The sequence below is a fragment of the Oryctolagus cuniculus genome, chromosome 19, assembly GCF_051225735.1.
Source record: "Oryctolagus cuniculus isolate XC-2025 breed Fujian yellow rabbit chromosome 19, ASM5122573v1, whole genome shotgun sequence".
Classification (NCBI taxonomy): Eukaryota; Metazoa; Chordata; class Mammalia; order Lagomorpha; family Leporidae; genus Oryctolagus; species Oryctolagus cuniculus.
The window spans coordinates 49,303,065-49,321,331 of record NC_142885.1 but is presented as its reverse complement, the minus strand read 5'-3'; the positions used below and the strand labels follow the sequence as shown (position 1 = coordinate 49,321,331).

Below are 18,267 nucleotides of genomic sequence, written 5' to 3'. Positions count from 1 at the left end.
GATTCCAATCAAAATACCAAAGACATTCTTCTTAGATCTGGAATAAATGGCCCTAAAATCCATATGGAATCACAAAGACTGCAAATTGCTAAAGCAATATTAAACAACAACAACAACAAAATAAACCTGAAGGCATCATCAGAACACCATTTTCAGTACATATTACATGATACAACCAAAACAGCCTGGTACTTGCACAAGAATAGATATCTAGACCAATGGAACAGATTAGAGTCCCCAGAAGTTTTTATCCATAACATCTACAACCAATAACCTTTGACAAATGAGCAAAATCACTATCTGAAGAAAGGACAGTATCTTCAACAAATGATTCTAGAAAAAGTGGATTGCTGAATGCAGAAGTATGAAACCAGACCCATCATACCATACACCTGATACAAACAACTACTCACAATGGATCAGAGATACAAAACTAAGACTGGAAATCATCAGATTATTAGAGGGATAAATAAGGGAGACTGTAAGACATCGGCCAAGGCAAAAACATCTTGGAAAAGACCTCAGAAACACAGGGAATAAAGGCAAAAAAGGACAAATGGGTTTACATCAAGCTAAGAAGTTTCTGCACTGCAATGGAAATACTCAACAAAGTAAAGAGGTAACCTATAGAGTGGGAGACAATATTTGCAAACTATACACCTGATAAAGGATTAATATTGATGACACATAAAGAGCTCAAGAAAACCAACAATAAGACAAGCAATCCAGTTAAGAATGGGCTAAGGATATGAACAGGCATGTTTCAAAGAATGAGATACAAATGGCCAATAGGACAGATGAAAAAATGCTCAAGATCACTGGCCATGAGGGAAATACAAATAAAAAACCACAATGAGGTTTCACCTCACCCCAATTAGAATTGTTATCATAAAAATATTAAAAAAATGCTGGTAAGGATGTAGGGGAAAAGGCACCCTAATATACTGTTGGTGGGAATGTAAAGTAGTATAATCATCATGGAAGACAGTATGGAGATTCCTCAGAAATCTGAAAACAGACCTACCATATGACCCAGCCATCCTACTCCTGGGAATTAACCCAAAAGAAATGAAATCAGCATATGAAAGATGCTGTAACCTGATGTTTATTGCAGCTCAACTAACAATAGGTAAAATAGGAAATCAACTCAAATATCCAACAACTGATGACTAGATATTGTGGTGTATATGCATGATAAAATACTACTTAGCCATAAAAAAGAGTGAAATCAAGTCTTTCACAATAAAATGGATGCAACTGCAGACCATTATGCTTACTGAAATTAGCCAGTCACAAAATGACAAATATGTTTTCCCTGATTTGTGGTAACTAACATAATCCAAAGGAATATGATGTATAGGAGCAAAACTGGCATTCTGAGATTTGATTATTGTTTATAGCCCTTGTCTATACTCTGGAGGAATAGTTTTTCTACTTACTACTTGTTGAATTCTTCATAATCACAAGCTTAACTCTCCACTAAATAAAGTAAATTTAAAGTATTCATTGTAAAAATTAAAAGAAAAAAAGGAGGGAGGAGCAGGGTGGGAGTGAGGGAGAGAGGAAGGGTGTAGTGGGAAGTATCATTATGTTCTTATAAGTGTGTACATGAAGTACATGAAATTTGTTCCCTTGATATAAATAAAATTTTTTAAATGCAACATTATACAGAGAGAGAATGGGGAGGGAAAGGGAGAAATATCTCTTCCATCTGCTGTTTCACCCTCAAAATAGCCTCAATAACCATAGCCCATCAGGTAAAGCTGCCACCTGCAGTGCTGGCATCCACATGGGCACCCACTCAAGTCCTGGATGCTCCACTTCCGATCCTATTCTCTGCTATGGCTTGGGAAAGTAGTGGAAGATGGCCCAAGTCCTTGGGCCTCTATACCTCCCTGTAACACCCAGAAGAATCTCCTGGTTCCTGGTTTCTGATTGGCTCAGCTGTGTCCACTGCAGCCATCTGGGGAGTGAACCTGGAAGAACTCTGGAAGACCTCTATTGGTCTCTGTCTCTTTCCCTCTGCCTCTACCTCTAGCTCTGCCTTTCAAATAAATAAAATATCTAAAAAAACAATTACTTATTAGAAAATCAAGTGTATACTACCATCAGTGAACAGTACCTCTAGCTCTGCCTTTCAAATAAATAAAGTATCTATAAAAACAATTACTTATTAGAAAATCAATTGTATACTACCATCAGTGAACAGGTAGATACTGATATAAAAATTAAAATAGCATACTAAAATGAAAACTCATAACTCTATGAATAAAATACAAAATATGTTGGCTGAAGATTAAAATGCTGATGATGGAAACTAAAGAAGATCTAAGTAAATACACTGTGTATAGGTTTGGAAGGTTGAATATTATTGATACCGTTTCTTGTAAAATGGTTCTATAGGTTTAAGATAATCTAAATAAGAGGTTTTTTGAGAAAAAAAAAAAACCCGACTGTAATCAGGAAAACCCAAGACAATTGACTATCATGTCCACCATGAAAAACAAGGAACTGGGTGAAACCACAATACTGCGTCTCAAGACTTACAATAAAACTACAATAACCAAGATGGTTTGGAATTCATGAAAGAATAGAAGATACACATTTCAATGGAGTATGATTGTGAGTCCAAAAATAAACCTCATGCCAAAATACATAAACAACAATTGTTAAAACTACAAAGAGAAACAAACAAATGCACTATTACACTCACAGATGTCAAGACATCTCTTTCGTTAACAGATCAGCAGTTAGACAATCAGTAAGGATGTAGCTGAACAGAAAAGCACCTAAATCAACCATGCGCCAAACGGATCCTTAGAGGATGCTCCATTCACAGCAACAGAACATGACACACTTCTCAGACCCACACGGCACATCCACCCTGAGCACATGCATGGGTGCACAGCAGACCTCAACTCCTAAGAGGTGCCACACAATGTAAGCTCTCAGATCACAATACAACTACCTAAAAAGTCAGTACAAAAAAGCTGGAAAATACCAAAAACTTGGAGAACTATCAACAAAACTCAAAGTAACACGTTTATAGATCTCAAATAAAAAATATTTCAAACTAAATTGAAACTGTATCCTGCCAATTTATATTAATAGATGCATATTTTAGAAAAGAAGAACCAAGATCAATGAGCTACACTTTCACCCTAGAAGTCAGAGGAAGAAAAGCAACTTAACACTTAAAGCCAGGTGAAGAAAATAAACCATGAAAGTTACAAGTACTAGTCAATGGAACTGAAAAAAGTACAACTACAGACAAAGAGCAACAAAACTAAAATTTGGTTCTTTGAAAACATCAACAAAATTCGTGAACTCCTCATCAGGACCAACCAAGAAAAAAAACGTGCAAATTACTATATTATTAACAAAATGGTGACACCACGACCCCATGATCAAGCTAATGTAAAGGAATAGTATGAACTAACTCTGTGACCAAAAATCTCACAATTATGTGAATTCCTTGAAACGTAGAATATGCCAAAATTCACATAAAGACAAACAAAAAACTTGAATGCTTCCATAATTACTAAATGTTATCATTTATAATAACTATAGAAACATAAGTATAAAGTACAATGAAAATTATTAAATATATATTAGTGATTAAATTCACATATCCTGTTTTTGCTCAGCTAAAAAGAAACAGTGGGCAGAAAAGTACTTACAGGGACCTGCCTTGTGGGATGGCAGGTTGTGACACTGCCTGGTACAATGTCATTCCATAGAGTTGCCAACTGGATTCCTGCCTGTTACACTTTTTTTTTTTTTAAAGATTTCTTTATTCATTTAAAAAGTAGAATTACAGAGAGTCAGATGGAGACAGAGATAGAGAAAAGTCTTCCACCAGCAGGTTCACTCCCTAGATGGACGCAACAGCCGGAGCTAAGCTGATTTGAAACAAGGAGCCAGGAGCTTCCTCCAGGACTCCCACACAGGTGCAGGGATCCAAGGACTTGGGCCACCTTCTACTGCTTTGCCAGGCCCCAGCAGAAAGCTGGAACGGAAGTGGAGCAGCTGGGACTGGAACCAACACCCATATGGGATGCCGGTACTGGAGGCAGCAGTTCCATCCGCTCTGCGCTCCCACACCCTTTGTTTGACTTATGATCCAGCTGTCTGCTAACATGCCAGGGAAAGTAGAGGAAGTGGCCCAAGAGCTTGGGCCCCTGAACCCACACTGGAGTACTGGATAAAGTCCCTGGCTTCTGCTTTGGCCTGGCCCAGCTCTGGCCATTGTAGCCACCTGGGGAGTGAACCCATACATTGAAGATCTCTCCCGCACTGCCTCACCTATAACTCTGCCTTTCAAACAAATCTTATTTATTTATTTATTTATTTATTTTTTGACAGGCAGAGTGGACAGTGAGAGAGAGAGAGAGAGACAGAGAGAAAGGTCTTCCTTTTTTGCCTTGGTTCACCCTCCAATGGCCGCCACGGCCGGCGCACCGTGCTGATCCGATGGCAGGAGCCAGATGCTTCTTCTGGTCTCCCATGCGGGTGCAGGGCCCAAGGACTTGGGCCATCCTCCACTGCACTCCCTGGCCACAGCAGAGAGCTGGCCTGGAAGAGGGGCAACCGGGACAGAATCCGGCTCCCCGACCGGGACTAGAACCCGGTGTGCTGGCGCCACAAGGCCGAGGATTAGTCTAGTGAGCCGAGGCGCCGGCCCTCAAACAAATCTTTAAACAGAGGAAAAAAAAAACAAAACAACAACTAGTACTTACTATGAGGTGTCAGAAGCCTGGGGCAGGCTGGAACAGAGCACAGAGCGATTCTTGGGTTCCGCTTACGTTTCTTTCTCCTCCGTGTGTGCAGACTGTGAAAAGTCAGATTACATGCATATTAATTCAAGCGCCCCATGCCCCTGTGTTCCTGCACACACGTTACACTCCCGAACAACCTGGATAAGGGAGGCCGTCACGGCCTCTTCTCACTGACGCGGCCAAGGCTACTTCTGGCCAGGGATAGAAAACCCCCAAAAACGGAACCGGGGCTGCGGGAAAAGTTCCTCTCCCAACCTCCCGACCCCACCCCCCGCCCCGCCGCCCACCGGGACTCCTGTCACTCTCCCCTCCCTTTCCTCTTCCCCACGCGCGTTTCTTCCTCTCCCTTCCTCGCCTCCCCAACTTCACGCCTCCTTTTCATTCTCCCTCTTGGCCCCCTCTCTCCTCTTCCGTCCCCGCGACCCCTCACACACACACACACACACCCTCCCCGCTTTGTGCACCCGGGCCCCGCCTACCCCGTGACAGGAACGCCACTGCTCCTTAGGAACAGAAATTGAGTCCCGAGGTGTAGACTTCCAGAAGGGGCCGAAGAAGAGGACCAAGCCCAGAAATTAACAGAATCCCAAGGAAATGAAACCACCGCTTCGGGCCGCAGCCTCTCCTGATCCCAGCCTGACCCTGGGGGCGCTGGGTCTCCCCAGGCGTGGCGTGCAGCGTCGCTCAGAACGGCTCCTCAGGGCTTGTGCAGGCCCTGAGCAGGAGAGAACGCGGCGCCGACTCCCACCTGAGCACCACTGGGCAGAAGGGCCGCGCGTGCGGTTGCACTTCCGGGTCACAGCACCGGCGCAGGCGCACTCCTCATGCGCGGCCGCCATGGCGCCGCGTGACGCATATGCACGCTTCCTCGTCCAGTGTCCGATGCCACAGGGCCACTTCCAGTCCCACTGCTCCAGGCTTTGACCCAGGGACGCAGCCACTGTTGGCCCAGGTACTCTGGACCCTTCCCTCTTATGTTGCGGGAATCCTGACTGGAGCTCCTGCTTCCTGGCTTCTGCCTGGCTCAGGCTAGCCATTGAAGCCTTTTGGGGAGAGAAGCAATGCAGGGGCCATCGCGAGTTCGCTCTCTCTCTCTCTCTCTGAGTGATTGTCCATCTGGGGGTTCATCCCCGAGGTGGCTACAAAGGCCGGGGCTGGGCCAGGCTGAAGCGGAAGCCAGGGACTTTATTCAATACTCCATTGTGGGTTCAGGGGCCTAAGTCCTTGGGCCGTCTCCCTCTGCTTTCCAAGGCATGGGCTTCTCACTGGCCCAATTCTGGCTGTGGCAGGAATTCCGAAGGCAAAGCATGCTTGCAAGATTTCTTTGTCTGTCTTTGTTTCTTTGTCTTTCAAATAAACAAATTAATTAAAAACAATAAATCTGTCAGAAAATATTTTAAAGAAAAAGGAAAAGTGAGTGGGATTGAGACAGGTGAATGTTTAAATGTGCTCTTCATTTCATAATCTTGCCTTCTCAGGTCCTAGAACAGTTATTCATTAGTATCCAGGAATTTCTTAATAGTAAAGATCAGTAGTTTTCTTGGAAATTGCAGATGCTTGTCTTTTCATAAATCACTACCTCAATAAGGAATGCCAGCTGAGGTTCAAGACCAACTGGACACTTGCTGGGTTTTTTTTTTTTAACATGTTTGTTTGTTTACACACTCTTGAAAGGCAGAGTGACAGAAAATATGAGAACAAGACAGAAAAAAATCAGAGAGAGAAGAAGAGAGGGAGAAAAAGAAACTTCAGTTCAGTGATTCACTCTCCAAAAAGGCCCACAATAGCCAGAATTGGGCCAAAGTACAGTCAGGAGCTCAGAAAATCCACTTGGGTGCTCTGTATGGACCCCAGAAGTCAAGGCACCTGGGCCATTAGCCCTAGACTCCTAGGATTAATTAGTGGGAATGTGGATTAGAAGCAGAGGTGGAGCTTGACCCCAGGTAGTACAACATGGGGTGCAAGCATCCCAAACACCTGGTTAATTTGCTGTATCACTTTGTCTGCTCCAAACACTTGTTATTTTCAACCTTTAGGCAGATAGTAGATAACTGTACTGTGCGAATTTAATTTAACAATAACACACTGAATATGAACCAACCTTGTTCTAGATTTCTCTTCTTGGTGTCTTGAAGTTTCTTTTTGATTATAAATAAAATAATTATTGAATAAAGTAAGAAGGCATCCCTCATGTGGAGCAGTTCCAAAAACAACAGTTCATGAAGTTGGTCTATGGATTTCCTCAGAGGAATATACACACAAAATGGATTTTACTCTGGTTAATTCTTCAGTTGCAGATGGAGTAGGTGTTGTCCATGCTTTCTTAAAAAAAAGCACGTATTAACAAACCTCAGATGTTGTTTCTAGCAACCCCATCATTATCATAAGGGTCTTTCTGTGTCCAAGCAGGAATATTTCCAGTGGTCCCATGTTCCTGACTTTGGCTGTGGGTTGAACTGCTCAGCTGAAACTTCTGAGAAGTCACTGGCTGGAATTTCAGGTAGTTACCACAACTTAATAGCACTATCACTCTAGATACTTTCAAAATTCAATCCTAGCTCTATGAGCATTTGATCCAATTTCCTAGAGAAAGAATATGCTGATTTCATAAACTTTTACTATTTATAATTTATTGTCTAATCCTGAGACCCTTTTAGTTGTCTGTTTTTCTAATGATCATTCAGTTCTCACTGGTCTAGAAATCCACAGTTCTCCCTTCAGTTTCAATAGCTGGGAGACAATTACATTTGTCATCACAAAAATCATGCTATGTAATGGGAGTGTTATTTAATAACGTATCTGACAAACTAATTCTTTTGTAAATACTGGTTAATTTTAATTTGACTACTTCATAATAACATCAAAGGAGGCACCTTGAATATTTCCAAGTCCATTTTAGGCAAGCTCCTTCTGGAAAATTTTCCTGCTGTTAACTAATCTCATCCCCAGTGATTTAATTATTGACAAAAAAGTATTATTTTTCTTAGATTTGCCTATTTCACCTTTTTCTCTAGTTCTCTGTGCCAGTTCTTACAATAAATCTACTGGGAGGCATAAAGTCTTATGTAGAGTGAACTCAAGTACAACATGGGGTACTTTTGCATGTTTGATTTTTAAAAATGAGAAACTAATTCATAAAATATATAGAGAGCATCCAATTCCTTTTACCACTTCTTTCATGTACCTGATTTAAATCCGTCATACTGCAGAGGAATAGATTAAGGTTATTCCAGCAAATATTATTTCCAGATATTTTTATAGTCTCATTATATTTTCAAAATAATTCCTATACAAATGACATGTTATAATTTTAGCTTCATGGCTTAATAAAAGCATTATGTGTAATGAATAAAAATAAACTAAAATATGTTGGACCCAAAACATGACATGTGTAGCTTACAAAATGTCTCAGTAGTGAGTTCTACAAAATTTTATAAGATGAGCACATGGTCAGATGATATTTGAAAGTTATAGATTGCTGCTGTTGTCTAAATGTATCTGCCTCCTCTGACACTTGTTGAAATTTAATCCCCATTATGAGATATTAAGAAATGGGACCAAGGTGGGACTTTCTCATGACTGGGTTAACCTATGCATGTGAATGTTGGGTTAACAGATTATCTTGAGAACAGACCAGCAACAGAAGCTCCGTAGTGACTGGTGCCCTCCACCTGCAAGATAATGTCTCCACCAGCAAGAAAGCCATCACCAGGTGTGGCCTCTCAAACCTGGACCACCGTCACAAGCCAGGGTAAGTCTTTTTCCTGTGTACTTTGCCCAATCTGTTGTATTGTGTTGTTAGTGACAGAAAATGCACTAAGACAAATGCCAATTCTGTTCATTTCATTCCCAATTTCCATATTATAAATCTGTGTTATTTTCTTATTTGGGCTGATGAGATATGAGTCTGGCACTGTCCAAGTGTATGGGGGTGGTTTTATGAACCCAAATTCCAAATTTATAATTTATGATTGAAAAACCAAATTCCAGGCTGGTCTTGTTGGGCAGTGGGTAAAGGCCACCACCTATGAGATCCCATGTAAGTGTTAGCTATTCCACTTCTGATCTAGCTCTTACTAATGGCCTGGAAATATCAGTGGAAGATGTCCCAAGTATTTGGTCCCTTGACCACCCAAGTGGGAGGCCTAGATGAAATTCATGGCTACTGGCTTTGGCCTGGCCCAGACCTGTCCATTGTGACCATCTGGGGAGTGAATCAGCAGATGAGATCTCTCTCTCTCTCCCTCTCTCTCTCATTCCAATTTTCAAAATAAATAAATCTTTAAAAAAGGAGAAACAGAATTCCACCTCCAACAGGAAAATAAAATACAACAAAACATAACATGCAGGAGATAATATCTGAAAAAAAGAAGATAATATCAGATACAGTGGGTCAGCACCTGATACCTACTACTGCTACTATCATTCTGTAAGGAAGAGAGAGAATGGAATGAAACAGAAATGATACGATGGCATGAACCTGAGTTTTCCTACTCATCTATGCCAAATATGAACTTGTGACTCTAGGATCTTAAAATAAGTTTCAGAAATGACATGCAGTCATTGCTTGTGTAAGAATTCTAGGCACTGTTCCCTTGGTACTTTGAACATAATACCTCTCACCACAATTTACATTATGAATAACTGGGGAGGGAGAAGTGATTGTGTGGATAGTTAGGAAAAGATTCAGTTTAGTGTAGGCAAAAAAAGCAAGGTAAGCAAAGTGAGCATTTGAATCTGTCCCACAACCAAGAAGATGCCTGTAACACAACTTCAGCTACCAATCTATGACATGGAAGGGGCTTTTTCTGGCTCAATGAGAGAGGCCATGGTTGAAAAATGACAATTGGAAAATAGAACAACTCCATAGATGTAAATATGGAAAAGAATAAATTAATTTCTTTGACATTAGATGAAATATTACTTGTGATAAATCTGCTGATTTTCTGAGGTGAAAATCAATCTATAAATAAAGCAAATACAGAAATAATTACTCCTGATAGAGGCTTTTTCAATATAATTTAGTAGCAGACTAAATATCTAGATATAGGAAGTTCCTACATATCTTCTTTGTAAAGTCATCATTGAAATGGTCAATATTTTAGAGTCAAGTGTCTTTTATTATCTTTAGATAATAATTGTTTGGGAAAAATATTGTTATCAATTTCAAACTGCTTAAGATGAAAGTTTGGATGACTACTTACAGCTGGAACAAAATCTCTCTTTTTAAGGAAAAATCACTTTCTCAATCCTTGAAGACCAAAATGTTTTCTTTTTCATTAGTATTTCAGTGTGCACGTCAGTAATTATCTTTTCCAAACATATCAGATTCAACTTTGTCTTTAGAGTTGCTTACATATTTCACATTTTTACTTGGATTTTCCAAAAAAGAAATCCTGACTCCTAAACCTTAATTGTGGCGAAGTCTAAGAGCTGTTATTTTTATGTTTAACTGTGCACAGGCTCATGGAATACATGAAATAAAGCAAGCTCCCACATGCAGTGTGCTGGACAGGTCTCCAGATGGCCTTGGGTTGACACCAGTTCTTCATTTCTCACTTTAGCTTTCAAGAATAACCATTAATTTTGCTGAGAAAAAAAGGAGATGGGGTGGAAATTGGGACCGAAGCTGCCTGCTTCTGTCTCAGTTCCCTTAGAAACAGGATGTCCTTCAACACTTCAAGTGCATACTCACGTGGTCCTGGGGTTCTGGAGCTCTCAAGTGGGAAATACACAGTGGAGGTCCTGTCATTCCTAGACAGCTGTCCTGAACCTCACTGGCCAGGCTTGCTCTCTGCCCTAGGCATCTGTTGTCCCTTGCTGTTTATCCATGAGTACTACACCTGCTTTATGCAACATGTGTGCATGAGATTTTTCTGCCAAAAGGCCCAGACACTGGTAACCAAGGCACAATGAGCCTGTCTCACACAAAGTCTGTTTTTTTTTTTTTTTGAAAGAAAGATGTACATAGGGAAGCATAGCCCTGGAGAGCCTGATCATCTATGTGAACCCTGAGTGATCAGAAACACGAATTTCCCATTCTGACAGTCCACTCTCTAGCCCTTCAGGCTTGTCAATTGAAGGTGTGCTTAACAACTTTACCAGATTCATCTAAGCACATGACGTTGAACACAGGTAACTTGAAAGAATATGCCTAAAACATGCAACTTACTTTGTGCCTGTGGACAGCACACAGCAAGTCAGTTGTCCACAATCACTGTTTACATGTCTCTTAAATGGATACTTTTAAGGTTGGAGAATTCTGGTTTAATTTAATTTATTTGAAAGGCAAAGAGACAGATGGGGTGAGGGAGTGGAGAGAGAGCTCTCATTATCTAGTTTACTCCCAGTGCTGGCAAAGGTCTGGAGGAGTCAGGACAAAAGCCAGAGACAAGAACTAAATCCAGGTCTACCACACAGAAGAAAGGAACCCAACTACTTGAGCTGTTACCTGGCGCTACCAGGGTTCTGCTTTGGTAAATGGCTGGAATCAGCTATCAAATCCTAACTGGCAGATACGGAAATCTGGCACATTAAACTGGCATTTCAATCCATGAGGACAAATGCCCACTCCAAGAAGGTTATTGTGAAGGAATCTGGGATAGGATTTCATTTTTACTTTACATTATTTTGTTTAATAGCTTTTGACTATGACATTAATTTTGAAATTAAAGTAAACAAGAAAATAGAACAGTGTTTCTTCGAGCTATTCATGCTATATTCCTTAAAACTAGGAAGAGACAATTATTTTACAATTCTTCATACATAAGTTAATGACTTCAATTTATGTAAGTTCACCATTTATACTCAAACCAGAAGTTATATGGTTATACTATATAACAAGCAGCCAGTATAGAAGGTTCACATTCACATTTGCTGACTTGATTATTATTTTTTTAAATTAATTTGAGTGGTAGATAAAGAGAGAGAATAAAAAACAGGAACAGACAGCAGAAAATTCACTTGTTTACTCCCCAAATTCTGGCAATGGCCAAGACTGGCCTAGGCACAAGCTCAGAGTTGAGAACTCTGTCCAGTTTTCCCTCATGAGTGGCCTGAATCCAGTCACTTGAACCATTGCCATTGACTTGCAGGTCTGCATTATCAGGAAGTTGGAATCAGGAGCTGGAGTTGGAAATTGAACCTGGGCACTCCAATGTAAGTCATGGGGATTTTAACCATAAGGCCAAAAGGTTACTCAGTTTTACGAACTTTCTCCCTAACATCTCCGAAGTTTTCTTAGGATTAGTCCCTCACATGTACAACTTCTACCTCTCTAACAGACTCCATTTACATTTTTGCAGTTCACCAAAGTTTTTAGTTTATGTCCAAACTTTCTTGGTTTACATTGCAGTGTGGTTTACTGAATTTATACAGTGGTAGATCCAGCATTGTAACTGAGGTATACATGTTCATCATTCCAAATGTTCCCTGTCACTTTACAATTAGTCCTACCACCTATTCCCATCACTAATCAAATCAGGGCTGGGCAATCACTGTCTAGGTTTCAGTTTCTGTATTTTTCCTCTTCCGGAAAGTCATGTGACTACACACTGCATAAAAGTTTATGTCCACACTGAGTTGACTGTTATGGATATTTGGGTCTGTTGTTGCATATGCCAGTGATTTGTTGTTTTATTTGAGTTATTACTCAAAGTATGCATAGGCCACAATATCTCTTAGTCCAAATCCAATTTGTTGAGTATTTGGGCTGTTTTAAAGTTGAGGGTTCCTGTGAATGAAGCTTGTAAGTATGTCACCAGCCATCTGTGTACTTATGTCTTCTCATCTCCTGAGTTAATAACCAGAAGTAGTATCTCAGTGTCTTTAGGTATGTATAAATTAATAAGACACTGAAAAGGCTTTTTCCATAATGACTGCATTGCTTGGCATTCCAGCCAGCAATTTGTGATATTTCTAAAAGTTCTGAATCCATGAGATCATATTAATCTTTCTGTTTTTTAAAAAATAATAGCTATTCTGGTAGTATGTCATGATACCTTATTGTGATTTTTAAAAATTTATTTATTTATCTGAAAGTCAGAGTTACACAGAGAGAGAAAGTGAGGCAAAGAGAGATGGTGAGGAGAAGTCTTCCATTCAGTGGTTCACTCCCCAATTAGCTGCAATGGCCAGAGTTGCACCAGTCTGAAGCCAGGAGCCAGGAGCTTCCTCTGGGTCTCTCATGGGGCACAGGGTCCCAATGACTTGGCCATCTCCCACTGCTTTCCCAGACCATAGCAGAGAGCTGGATTGGAAATGGAGCAGCTATATGGGATACTGGCACTGCAGGTGGTGGCTACACCTGCTATGCCACAACTGGCCCCCTTATTGTAATTTTAATTAAGATGTTCAACAGGTATTTATATTCTTAGTTGTAAATCTTCTCTTTGATGAGTTACCTATTCACATGAGTTATCTAATTTTTAATTGGATGATCTCTATGTTATAAATGTTTTCCATTTATTCCAGATAAAAGATCATTACCAAAAGTGTAATTGGGAATTACATTTTCCATAATTCTATGACATGCCTCTCTTAATCATGTTTCAAGATGAACAAAAGTATTGAATTTATTCATTTATTAGTGTGTGTTTCATTATTGCTTCATTGTTCATGTTTTTTCTGTCATATTGAAAAATAAACCATCCTCTAACCCAATTGTAAAATTATTTTTCTTTCTTATTACTTCCTAAGGAAACTTTATAGTGTTTTGTTTTACATTTAGATCTGTCATCAATTTAATATTGGATATTATGTACAGTCAAGATATGAGGTGAGGTTACTTTTATGTTAATTTTAATTGAACTAGCATGATTTGTTGAGAAGACTTCAATTCATTTCTTTTGAAGAATTGGTACTTTTAACTTTGTAAAAATTAGCTGAATATGTATTGTGAGTCTACATCTGAAGTCTATTAATTAGTTTCTATTAAAGTAGTTTTATTAATCCACATGTCTATTTTTTGGCAGTTCTATACTAACTTGATTATTTTAGATTTAAAAGTTTATTAAGGGGCTGGCACTGTGGCGCAGCAGGTGCACACCCTGAAGCACCGGCATCCCATATGGGCCCTGGTTCAAGTCCCGGCTGCTGCTCTTCCAATCCAGTTCTCTGGCATGGCCTGGGAAACAGTAGAAGATGGTCCAAGTGCTTGGGCCCCTGCACCCATGTAGGAGACCCAGAAGAAGCTCCTGGCTCCAGGCTTTGTATCAGCACAGCTCTGGCCATTCTGGCCATCTGGGGAGTGAACCATCAGATGGAAGAACTCTCTCTGCCTCTCCTCTCTCTGTATAACTCTGATTTTTGAATAAATAAATAAATCTTTAAAAAATTTATTAAAAGATGGTAGGCTAATGTAGAATCTCTATATAACTATATACAACCGCAAATCAGCTTAACAGTGTCTTCAAAAACTCTGTGTTGTTGGGGCCAGAGATTTGGCATACTGGGTTAAGCCTCAGCCTAAAATGCTAGCATCCCATATGGGCACTGGTTCAAGTCCCATGTGCTCCACTTCCTGTCCAGCTCACTGCTAAGGAATCTGGGAAAGCAGTAGAAGATGGCTCGATTACTAGGGCCCTGGAATCCACATGGGAGACCCTGAAGAAGCTCCTGGCTTAGGCCTAGCCCAGCCCCAGCCATTGCACTATTTTGGGAGTGAACCAGCAGATGGAAGACTCTCTGTTCTCTCTCTCTCTCTCTCTCTCTCTCTCTCTCTCTCTCTCTCTTTCTATCTCTCCTTCTCTCTGTATCTCTGCTTTTTGAATAAACAAAAATTTTTTTAAAAAATCTGCTGTTTTGATTGTGATTGCACTGAATATAGATATTTATTGAGAAAATTACTTCTTTAACAATATACATTTTCAGCCCATAAGCCCAACACCAGTATTTGTCTATCTGGGTATACTTTAATTAGTTTCATCAGTGTTTTGTAATTAGATACATATGATTATTTCAAATATTTTCTGTGGTTTCACAACTAAGTTTTTCAGTGCTATCATCAATGTTATTTTTTCTATCACTTTTCAATTGTTATTGCCAATATTTGGATATACACTGGATATTTATATTGATCTTTTATCCTGAAAGCTGAATCAATTGACTTATTAATATTTATTGTTGCTTTTTCTTTGAGTTTATTTTTCTACCATTATTTAACTGACTAAATTTTTCAGTAGAATGATGAATAGAAATGGTAAAAATGAACATCATTGCTTTTTTTTTGAGATGTTAGTGGAGAAGAGTTTGATCTTCCACTAGTAAGTGAATATAAACAGGCTTCTCTAGATCACCTTCATCAAATTGCAAACATTTCCTTCCATTCCTAGTTTAGTGAAAGTTTTTATAATGTCCATGTATTAAATTTTGTCCAGCTTTTGCCTGTATCTGTTGAGATAATCATTTTTTACATCTGTTGATAAGGTGGTTCACATCAATCAATTTTTAAATGTTGAATCAAGTTTTCTTTCTTGGAACAAATCCCATATTATCAAAATTAGTTTTTCAATACACTGATGGATTTCATCTACTAATATTGATAATTTATGTTCATATTTGTGAGAGATATCAGAGATATCTTTTTTCATCTTCTTCTCTTGTAATGACTCTGTCAAATATTGATATCAAGCTAATGATGACCTCATAAAATGAGCTGGAAACTTTTCTGGTAGGTTTGTCAAGAATTAGTATTTTTTTTTAAGATATCCTGTAGAATCCACTTGCTCTAGTTGGCCTGGGAGTCTCTTTGTGGGAAATATTTAATCATAAATTCAATTATTTAGTATATACAATACTGTTAATTCTTCTTAGATGAGCTTTGCTATTTCATATTCTTTTTTTTTTCATTTTTATCTAATTTGGTGAATTCATGGAGGTCAAATTAGTCATAATACACTTCCTTCAGTACCTGTAAGATCTTTTGTGAAATCCTTTTCATTGATATTTGAAATTTGTTATTTTTCTTTCATATGTATATTTAAAAAGTAGCTGGGTTTGGTCAATACACATATTAAATCTATTCATTTTTAAAAGAAAACATTCATTGGTTTTTCTTAATTTTTTTCTATTTTTAACTTTGTTGACTGATTTATTTTGATTATTTTCTATCTTCTATTTAACTTTAGATTTAATTTGGTCCTCATTTTCCATTTTCTTAATGGGGAAGTTTACATTATTGCTTTGAGACCGCTGTTTCTTTATTTTTATTTGAAAAACAGACTTTACAGGGAAAGAGAGAGAGAGAGAGAGAGAGAGAGAGAGAGAGAGAATCTTCCATCTGCTGGTTCACTCCCCAAATGGCCACCACAGCTGGGCAGATCTGTAGCCAGGAGTCAGGAGCTTCTTCTGGGTCTCCCATATGGGTGCAGGGGCCTGAGCACTTGGGCCATCCTTCTCTGCTTTTCCAGGCACATCAGCAGGGAGCTGGATTGGAAGTGGAGCATCCAGGACTCTAACCACCACCTATATGGGATAAAGGTGTCTCAAGTGTCTACTTTACCCACTATGCCACAATGCCAGCCCCAATTCTTTCTTTTTTAATGTAAGCATTAATGGTATAAACTTCTGTGCTTATACTGCTGAGACTTTTTTAAAAGAGATACATATTTTGTCAGAATTTTTAAAAAGCATTTATTTGTTTGAAATAAATAGAGTTGGAGAGAGAGAAAGAGAGAAGAGGAGAGGAAAGAGAAGAGAGGAGAAGAGAGAATAAAGAAAGATGTTCCATTCACTGGTTCACTCCCCAAATAGCAGTAATGCTCAGGGTTGGGGCAGGTTGAAAGTAGGATTCTGAAACTCCATCCAGGTCTCTGGTGTAAGTACTAGGAGTCCAACCAGTTGGGCCATTTTCCATTGCTTTCCAACATGCAGTAGTAAGGAGTTAGGTCAGAAAGGGAACAGCTGGAACTAGAATCAGTATTCGTATTGGATGCCTGGAGTTGCTGGCTTAACTGGATTTATACCCCAACACAAGCCCCTATTCTAGGATTTTATATGTCACACTCGCTCAATACCAATTCTCTATGGATATATTAAATTGATCTTCTGTATATAAAGATAAGTTAAAATGAATCTTGACGAAGAATGGGATGGGAGAGGGAGTGGGAGATGGGATGGTTGTGGGTGGGAGGGTGGTTATGGGGGGAAAAGTGGCTATAATCTAAAAGTTGCACTTTGAAAAATTATATTTATTAAATAAAAGTTAAAAAAAAGAAAACAAGGACAAATGTTCTAATAATAAAGGTGAAAGTAACCAGAAAAAAACTAAGGAATTAAACAAGATGAGTGGTTTTTAAATCAGTGGTTTGTTGAATTAGCAAACTTAATATTTTCATTCACTCAATATTCTCATTTATCACCTCCATGGTTGAGCCAAAGTGTCTTCATAAATATCTTAATCAACATCTTTAATACTGATATTGGCACTTATTCTCATTGTCTATTTTCTGGTGCTAAAAACACAATAACACAGATTGAATAAATTCTAAAAAGAAAAAGTTTATTCTGGCTGACATTTGTAGCCCAAAAATAGGGACCCAGTTGGGGACCACTTTACTGCTGGCAGAGTCCTGAGGCAGTGTAGGGCATCACCTAGGCAAAGGCAGGGGCATGGGAGAAACTCAGAAACGTCTCATCCAGAACTTCTAGAAAAATAATACTCTGATTCAAAGTATGAGAAAAATACTCTCATAAAGATATTAGAAAAAATACCCTTGAGAAAATCAAACACATTAATCCTTGATCGGATGCATGCATTAATCCATTCGTGGGGGCAGAGCTCTAATCACCTATTACAGGTTCCACTTTTGTTCTTGTAATATCTGGTAATGGAGATTAATTTCAAGATAAGTTTCAGAGGAGAGAAACCACATTCAAATCATAGCAATGAGAAATTCTGATTCTTCACTAGACTAGTATCTCTGGAGAACAGAAATCTACTTAAACTTGACTTTTCTCTGTAGCTGGAACAACATATAGTTCATAGTAGATCTATGGTAGAACCATGATACACACACACACACACACACATAAATATAAATATAAATGTAAAATTGACCTAAGGTGATATCCAACATTTCTTTCAGATCTAAAGACCTAAGGATATATGTTACTGATTGATACTGGAAATGCAGATGGCGATTTTGTTCTCTGAAAACTGATGCCTGGCTTGTAATGTGCAATGGAACAGTTATCTACTGCATGGAGGAAAAGTAGAAAAAATAACTAAAAAGCCAGAGAGATGCATTTTATATTGAAGAACTTGGGACATTCAATTTTTTTAATTCACCAAAAACCGCTTGTCTGTACTTTCTTCAGAGTTTCTTCAGGTAAAATTGATAAAATCTGGGTCGTTTGACATTCTAAAATGTAGAAATTAAAGAATTAGAAATTTTAATGGAATGTGGGCACCTTAGACACCATCAACCTTGTAAGGGTTAACAAATAGTGTCATGTTATTTGAAAAATTTCCCTGAAAATAAACATTTCA

General features: G+C 38.9%; 1 protein-coding gene and 1 long non-coding RNA gene across 10 annotated transcripts in view; one reads left to right on the top strand and one right to left on the bottom strand.

Annotated features, from left to right (window-relative positions):
- Positions 1-5,395, bottom strand: part of LOC100338734 (exportin-6) — a 27,283-nt gene extending 21,888 nt beyond the window's left edge. For all 5 annotated transcript variants that reach the window (XR_016226257.1, XR_016226258.1, XR_016226259.1 and 2 more), the window contains exons 1-2: positions 5,258-5,395; positions 4,740-4,831 (exon numbers count right to left, since the gene is read on the bottom strand). The gene's annotated coding sequence lies outside the window, so the exon portion shown is untranslated. The remainder of the gene's footprint in view (positions 1-4,739; positions 4,832-5,257) is intronic.
- LOC103348600 (uncharacterized) lies at positions 5,269-18,267 on the top strand. Of its 5 annotated transcripts, none has more exons than XR_016226261.1 (6): positions 5,269-5,730; positions 7,188-7,278; positions 8,395-8,529; positions 11,873-11,936; positions 13,476-13,554; positions 17,864-18,267. It is a non-coding gene; the product is annotated as an uncharacterized LOC103348600 (long non-coding RNA). The 5 variants fall into 5 exon arrangements; XR_016226262.1 differs by having other exon boundaries at positions 5,271-5,730; positions 13,507-13,554; positions 17,864-18,266; XR_016226264.1 differs by lacking the exon at positions 11,873-11,936 and having other exon boundaries at positions 5,271-5,730; positions 13,507-13,554.